This window comes from Salmo salar, chromosome ssa25, assembly GCF_905237065.1.
Source record: "Salmo salar chromosome ssa25, Ssal_v3.1, whole genome shotgun sequence".
Classification (NCBI taxonomy): domain Eukaryota; kingdom Metazoa; phylum Chordata; class Actinopteri; order Salmoniformes; family Salmonidae; genus Salmo; species Salmo salar.
This window is the reverse complement of record NC_059466.1, coordinates 48,493,195-48,502,109: the sequence shown is the minus strand read 5'-3', so window position 1 is coordinate 48,502,109 and position 8,915 is coordinate 48,493,195. Positions and strand designations below refer to the sequence as shown.

The window sequence follows — 8,915 nt, the reverse complement described above, 5'->3', positions numbered from 1 at the left end:
GAAATATTTATTCATATACATTGTATTCCTTTTTCAATATATATATATATATATATATTTATATATGTGTCCATATTGTCCATGAGTTTTTAGTAGATAGCCTAATTAATGAAAAAAGCATCCAATCAACAATGGCATTGTTTTCAATTAACCTCTTACTGCAGTGAGCTAAATCAGGGTCACACAGAGGGATTCTGGGTAGTCTTAAACAAATCTACTTTGAAACAAAAGTATATCCACCTCACACACATGGTTATGGGCTTAAAGAAGAAAGATGACACCTGTACCATGTCAGATATAGATATTTATCAAATGTTGAGTTTGCATCCCAATATTACACTTTATATACATCGCAGAAGACTGAAATATAACAAAACCGTTTGACATAGAAACACCAGATTTTCAGTGTGAAAAAAATAATAATTATGCTTATTAATCTGAAGTACCCAAAAAGGCCACTATGTAATTTTATATAATTCCAAATAAACTGAAAAGTTACCAAAATTCTGATAGTTTACTGGTCAACTTTTGAAAGTTTCCAATAATATACCCTCCCTTTGGATCAGGAATCGAGGTAAGACACAGATGCAGACTCGTCAAATTCACAATAGTTTAATATTCCAACAGGGGCAGGCAATAGACAGGTCAAGGCAGGCAGGGGTCAGTAACCCAGAGGTGGGGCAATGGTACTGGATGGCAGGCAGGCTCAGGGTCAGGGTAGGCAAAGGTCAGCAATCCAGTGGTGGAGCAAAGGTACAGGTCGGCAGGCAGGCTCAGGCAGAGTGGTCAGGCAGGCGGGCTCAGAGTCAGGACAGGCAAGGCAAGGGTCAAAACCAGGAGGGCGAGAAAAAGAAGAGACTGGGGAAAAGCAGGTGCTGAGAACAAAAACGCTGGTTGTCATGACAAACAAGACAAACTGGCAACAGATAAACAAACAACACAGGTAAAAATACACAGGGGATAATGGGGAAGATGGGCGAGGGTGGAGACAGTCACAAAGACAGATGAAACAGATCAGGGTGTGACACTTTGAAAGTTTCCAGTAATACACCCTCCTTTTACAACTCTACCTGGACCAGATCACCATGGAGCCAAGATGGACGGTTGTGAAGAGATTGAGTTTGATGTGATCACCCCGGACGCCAAGAGAATCACCTACTTCTTCAAGGGTAACTAACTGACACATTGCATTATGCACCACAATTTAAATAAGTAGCTAGGTTTCCATCCAATTGGCGACAGATTTTCATGTGAATATTCAAAAGTCTGCAAAAATAAAATAAAAGTATTTTCCCACCAGTCGTGCGTTTCCACCAAACGGATTTGTAGCAGATTTAAAAATCAGTGCGTGATGATGTAGTGCACACAAAATGTACTTTTTCGCTTATGTTTTTTCGAAAGTTCAATGTGTTTCCATCTCATTTTCAACTCTAACGATTTAGATTTGTCACAAAAACTGTTAAGTTAAATAGCAAATGTTCCTGGTCTTGGCACGTGCGCTCTAGCCAACAGCTCGCAGATACAGTGCTGTTAGGCTAGTCTACACGATGAGATTATTATGGATAATGAGACCCTTTTATATTTATTGGAAAAGAGCATAAAGATTACCGTGCACTTTCATAACCCTGTGAAGTTATATAATTTATTTTGTCAGTAGCCTAATTAACTGTGTGGTTTCCCGAGTCGTAGTTCGAGGACCACACACCATGTTGTCACATAATTTAATTAGACAAGTCAGTTAAGGACAAATTCTTATTTACAATGACGCTCTACCAAAAGGAAAAAGGCCTCCTGCGGGGACGGGGGCTGCGATTAAAAATAAATAAAATAAAAATATAGGACAAAACACACATCACGACAAGACAGACAACTCAACACAATATAAAGAGTGACCTAAAACAACAACATAGCAAAACAGCAACACATGACAACAACATGATAGCAACACATGACAACAACATGGTAGCAACACAACATGGCAACAACATGGTAGCAACACAACATGGTAGAAACACAACATGGTAGCAACACAACATGGTAGGACTACAACATGGTAGGATCACAACATGGTAGGAACACAACATGGTAGAAACACATGACAACACAGCATGGTAGAAACACAACATGACAACAACATGGTAGCAACACAACATGACAACAACATGGTAGCAGCACAAAAGATGGTACAAACATTATTGACATGAAGTGATATCAATATTTGTGCATAAAGGCGTTTCCGTCGCCATTTCTCGCATAATTAATTTTACAGACACAAAAAGATCCCACCGTGTCAAATGAATAAACGATCTGTCGGCATTTATAAAATTGTACTGAAACTTCCTGTTTCCATCACAGCTGTTGTGATTTTTATGTTTTATATGATATGACTTTACTTGCATAAAAACTGTGGATGGAAACGTGATTATTGTGATATCCCTGACATGTATGTATTGTGTGTGTGTGTATATGTACTGAATTTTTTTAAAACTTTCAAATAAAAATCAATCAGTCATCTCAACCAATGCAATCACCTTCATATTCACAACAGCCATGAACCCCATCTGTCTCTCAGTATTGATGACTCATAATTCGACTATTATCTATTATTAATCAGTATTACTACAACTATGGTCACGGATCCCTCCGGAACTTTCATTACGCTCACCTGTCCCCTATTCCCCACTGATTAGTACTTGTATAAGTGTTCCCTTTGGTTTCCATTGGGCTGTTCCATTATTGTTACAATGTCTGTTGGTGCTGTGAGTACCTGTGCTGTGTTTTTTTTGGCTTTTGTGCCCTTGTGTATTGCCAGATGATTACGGGTTTCGTCCTGTGTGTTAATCATTGTGCGCGTGTGTTATTTATTCGAGGTGCTCCTCGCTCTTTTTTGGGGGGTTTCTACCCTGTGTTTTGTTACGTGTTTGTTTGGTCTTCCTCCCCGTGCCTTTTACACGGCATGCTGTAATTTGGGCTTAATTAATATATATGTATGTGTATATATGTATGTGTATATATGTGTGTGTGTGTGTTACGCATTCCTGCATCTGTCTCCTTTATGCCAACGTGACAACTCTTATTGATCAGTATGTTTAGATGCATCCCAGGCCTCTCTAGAAAACAGTGAGAGAAAGTTGTTGCCTAGTGTACGATCTTTATTAATCTGAGTTGACAGACTGTGTGGATTTGGTTCTGCCAGGTGACCACATGTGGGCCGGCTTCCACGGTCCCTCTCAGCTGATCAACGGTTCCTACAAGGAGCTGGACGAGCATCATCACCTGGGTCACATCGACGCCGCTTTTTGTATCCACCAGCCTAACGATGAAGACCATCTGCACACCTACTTCTTCCTGGTATTAACATTTCACTTCCTGTTTTTACCATTCCAGTGAGCAAAATGTGTCGAACGACATCTTTTTAACGTCTTTTAAATCAAAAAATAGATTTTTAACTCCTAGGGATATCTACTGAAACATTGTCAGGGTTGGGTAGGTTACTTAATAAATTATAATTTGTTACAGTTGCTAGTTACCTGTACAACATTGTAATCAGTAACGTAACTTTTGGATCATCCAAACTCGGTAACATAATTAGATTACTTTCAGTTATTTTTGGTTTACTTTCAGTAATAGGCATTTAGAAGAAGACAAACGATCCATCAAACGCATTTGTGTCATCGTAGTGGTCTCTGATTGGTGGTCAGACTCACTCATGTGGAACAAACTTAAACTTGCACTTTTTTTTCAATTCTGAATTAAAAACAGAAAGTTGTAATAATTTTTTGCCAAACATCCTTTCTGAATTTAAAAGTAATCCAAGAAGTAATCATCTAGTTTTTCAAAAGTATCTGTAATATTTGCTGGTAACGTAACTTAATACATTTACATATTTTTGTTGTTGTAATCAGATAACATCTCTCCGGGAAGAAGGGCGGGGGTGTATGTTTCATGATTAACAACTCATGGTGTGATTGTGCTAACATACAGGAAGTCCTTCTGTTCACCCAACCTAAAATACATTCACAAGCATTTTGCTACACCCGCAATAACATCTGCTGAACACGTGTATGTGACAAATAAAATTTGATTTGACATGTTCCTCCACAAACCTGAACATTGGTCCTGTCCAGAAACACCCTCTATACCCAGATATTAAAAAGACTGGATTGGTCTAAACAATATGGTAGTAGCTCCACTCTCCTCTCCTGCATCTCCTCCTCTCTCCACTCTAGGACAACAAGGTACTAAACAATATGGTAGTAGCTCCACTCTCTACTCTAGGACAACAAGGTACTAAACAATATGGTAGTAGCTCCACTCTCCTCTCCTGCATCGCCTCCTCTCTCCACTCTAGGACAACAAGGTACTAAACAATATGGTAGTAGCGCAACCTTGCCCTCTATGTCATAAAGATTCCTCTCCCCTCTCCACTCTAGGACAACAAGGTGTTCAGCTACCACGAGTGTAGCCATGTCCTGGTGGAGGGGTTCCCCAAGGACATCTCTGAGGTGTTCCCTGGTATCCCTGACCACCTGGACGCTGCTGTGGACTGTCGCAAGGGGGATTGTCTCGAGACTCTGTCATATTCTTCAAGGGTAAGCTTAAAATTAAAATCAATTAAAACATGTAAATACCTATCCTCTGTAGCTCAGTTGGTAAGGCACTTGCAATGCCAGCATAGTGAATTTGATTTCTGGGACCACTCATAAGTAAAACATTTATAAGTGAAACATTTATCCACACATGACTGTAAACGGCTTTGGATAAAAGCGTGTATACATAATGCTATTATATATTATTGATACCTGAATCCAACCCTGCTTCCTCCCCAGGGCATGACGTGTTCCACTTTGACACCTACACGAAGAAGGTAAAGAGTAGCCAGTGGACCCACCTCCCCACCTCAGCACTTCACTGGTCGGATCACTACTGCTGTTTCCATGGACACCAGTTCAACAAGTTCCACCCTTGGTCCGGGACCGTGATGGGGAAGTACCCCCAAAGACGCCCGCGACTTCTTCATGAAGTGCCCCAACTTCAGTGAGTCCAGAGGGGGGCAGCTGAACAGATTTCAAACACAGCTGACATCTTAAAGTTAACCAGACATTTTGTAAGGTTGTTATTAAAGGTAGACTCAGCAAGGAAATAAATAGCAGTAGTGGGTGAATCTCTTCAACAACTAAGAGCTTTGAAGCGCAAATCTAAACTTCTTCGCTGTTTTTTTTGTCCCTCGATGGGCTTCTTCTAATAACAATAATTGGATTTATATTATATTGATATTTCCACCTATAGTAGGTGCTTTTACATAGTAAGGTGGGAAACTCGCCTCTTACACAACCAATGTGTAGCACACACTTGTAATGTTTCTTCACTGATGTATGTTGTGACAACAGGAAGAGCAGCTGTTTCTGTGTGAGTCTGGTGGGCAGCTTTACCTCCTGGTGGTGGGATTCCCCATACCCCTGAAAGTTGCGCTGGAGATCGAAGGCCCGCTGGACGCTGCCTTTATCTGTGGAGAACATTCCGTTTTGCACGTCATCAAATGATGCGGACTATTTTCCCCCATACATTTACAGGCATGCGTAGAGGGTAGTGTAATGTATACCGAAAAAGCATGAACATATAAACACAACAATCATCACTTCCTTGCCACATGACCTGATCCCCATGCCTGGGTCGTATTTATTAGTGCTCACCGTAGCAAAATCGTTTTAATAAAAACAAAAAAACAAAACAAGCGTTTTCTTACAAGTATTCTTACCCTCTGTTTCAGTCCATTTGGTGCCTAATGAATACAACCCTTGTCACATGATAAGATCTTCATACCTTTCCAATGCAGGGAACCAGATGTTTGCCATTGAGCTGGTCAGGGAGTCCAGGCTGCCCTTCCCCCAAGGTGGACGCTGCCGTGTGTGGGCCCCGACGGAATCAGGGTGTTTGTGGGAGCAGATTACTTCCAGTATGAGAGCCCTATGCTGCTGGCTTACAGCAAGATCATGCCTGAGCCACACAAGATATCGCTGGAGATGTTTGGCTGTGCACACCATGGGACTATGAACACCTCAAATCCTCTAACTTGAGATCCTCTTAACTCAGGCAAAAGTCAAATTCACTCAGTAGCCCTTTCCAGCAGTCTGTCCTAGTGGCCTCATGGGTGGAATGTTATTCATATTTTTCATAATTTTATAATTAATAAATATAATTTAAATATATGTGGAAAATCTGGTATTTCAATGTCAAATGATTGTTATAATTCAGTCTTCTGTGGTGTGTGTATATATAGTGTAATATTGGAATGCAAACTCAAAATTGAACACATTTCAACTCTATCTGACATGGTACAGGTGTCTTCTTTTTTAAGCCCATAACCATGTGTGTGAGAAGGATACTTTTATTTCAAAGTAGATTTGTTTAAGACTACCCAGAATCCCTGTGTGACCCTGATTCAACCCACTGCAGTAAAAGTTTAAGGTCACTGAGTGTTGTATTTAAACTCGAGTCATGCACGTGTATCTCAAGCTAGGATTTATACTGATGATTTGATGAGGCATCAATTTGGGTTAAGTCAGGACTGACGAGACAGTTTCTGATCGAAGTTCCCGAAGTGTGTTCAGTGTTTCCATGAGTATGTAATGTCGTTTATATTTGCAACCAGGAAGAATGATCCTACCTCATACTTCCCTACTTCTAATGCTAAATCCAGCTGTTGTCTGTCTGACATGAACAAATAGTATTACACATAATACTTCTGCTTTCATTGTGTCCATGTCTTCCCAATGAATATTAGTCACTCTTCCAATAAACTTACAATATAATAGTTCCAATAACCTTTAGTGTTTCATACTATACATATCTGTCTCCCCACTCACTATACTAAAAAGAGAACATCGAAGTCTTACATGGCTCTGGAATCAGAACTGTATAAATCTAATTGTATTTGTCACATGCTCCGAATACAACAGGTGTAGTAGACCTTACAGTGAAACGCTAACATACAACAGGTGTAGTAGACCTTACAGTGAAATGCTGAATACAACAGGTGTAGTAGACCTCACAGTGAAATGCTGAATACAACAGGTGTAGTAGACCTCACAGTGAAATGCTAACATACAACAGGTGTAGTAGACCTTACAGTGAAATGCTAACATACAACAGGTGTAGTAGACCTTACAGTGAAATGCTGAATACAACAGGTGTAGTAGACCTTACAGTGAAATGCTAACATAGAACAGGTGTAGTAGACCTTACAGTGAAATGCTAACATACAAGCCCTTAAAACCAAACATTGTAGTTTTAAGAAAATACCCCCAAAAAATATGAATCAAATGGCCAATCAAATGACTATTTCATTGACCCCCCTCCCCATTTGTTTTGTACGTTGCTGCTACTCGCTGTGTATTATCTGTGCATTGTACAGATTGTCGTCTAAAGGGGACCAAGACGCGGCGTGTGAAGTGCTCATATTCACTTTTATTTAACTCTAAATCAACAAAGCCACCGTGAACAGTCCTGTCAGGTGCAACGTACACAAAACAGGAAACAACCACCCACAAAACACAGGAACAAACACCCCTACTAAATAGGACCTTCAATTAGAGACAACGAGGAACAGCTGCCTCCAATTGAAGGTCAAACCAAGAAACTTAAACATAGAAATAGACACACTAGAATAAACATAGAAATATACTAACATAGAACATAAACCAAAAACCCCAAAACACATAAAACAAACATCCCCTGCCACGCCCTGACCAAACTACAATAACAAATAACCCCCTTTACTGGTCAGGACGTGACATGCATAGTCACTTCATCCCTACCTACATGTACAAATTACCTCTAACCTGTACCCCCGCACACTGACTCGGTACCGGTACCCCCTGTATATACAGTTGAAGTCGGATGTTTACATACACCTTAGCCAAATACATTTAAACTCAGTTGTTCACAAATCCTGACATTTAATCCAAGTAAAAATGTCCTGTCTTAGGTCAGTGTGAAATGTCAGAATAATAGCAGAGAGAATGATTTATTTCAGATTTAATTTTTTTACATCACATTCCCTGTGGGTCAGAAGTTTACATACACTCAATTAGTATTTGGTAGCATTGCCTTTAAATTGTTTAACTTGGGTCAAACATTTCGGGTAGCCTTCCACAAGCTTCCCACAATAAGTTGGGTGAATTTTGGCCCATTCCTCCTGACAGAGCTGGTGTAACTGAGTCAGGTTTGTAGGCCTCCTTGCTCGCATACGCTTTTTCAGTTCTGCCCACAAATGTTCTATAAAATTGAGGTCAGGACTTTGTGATGGCCACTCCAATACTTTGACCTTGTTGTCCTTAAAGCCATTTTGCCACAACTTTGGAAGTATGCTCGGGGTCATTGTCCATTTTGAAGACGCACAACTCTCGTACAGACTCAGGAGAGGCGAAGGTCGAGAGCCATGCGTCCTCTGAAAACACGACCCTACCAAGCCTCACTGCTTCTTGACACACTGCTCGCTTAACCCAGAAGCTAGCAGCACAAATGTGTCGGAGGAAACACCGTACAACTAGCAAACAAAGTCATCGTGCATGCGCCCGGCCCGCAACAAGGAGTGACTTAAGCACTATGGGACAAGGACATCCCGGCCGGCCAAACCCTCCTGTAACTCGGACGACGCTGTACCAATTGTGCGCCGCCTCATGGGTCTCCCGGTCGTGGCACAGCCTGAAATCAAACTTGGGTCTGTAGTGATTTCTCTAGCACTGCAAGGCAGTGTCTTAGATCGCTGCACCACTCGGGAGGCCTGCGCATGGTGATCTCAGGCTTGTGTGCGGCTGCTACGGTCATGGAAACCCATTTCATGAAGCTCCTGACGAACAGTTATTGTGCTGATGTTGATTCCAGAGGCAGTTTGGAACTCAGTAGTGAGTGTT

The 8,915-nt window shown here is 41.0% G+C and overlaps 1 pseudogene; it reads left to right on the top strand.

Moving 5' to 3' along the window:
- The first annotated feature begins 980 nt into the window (after positions 1-980).
- LOC106586875 (hemopexin-like) lies at positions 981-6,707 on the top strand (annotated as a pseudogene).
- The last annotated feature ends 2,208 nt before the right edge of the window (positions 6,708-8,915 follow it).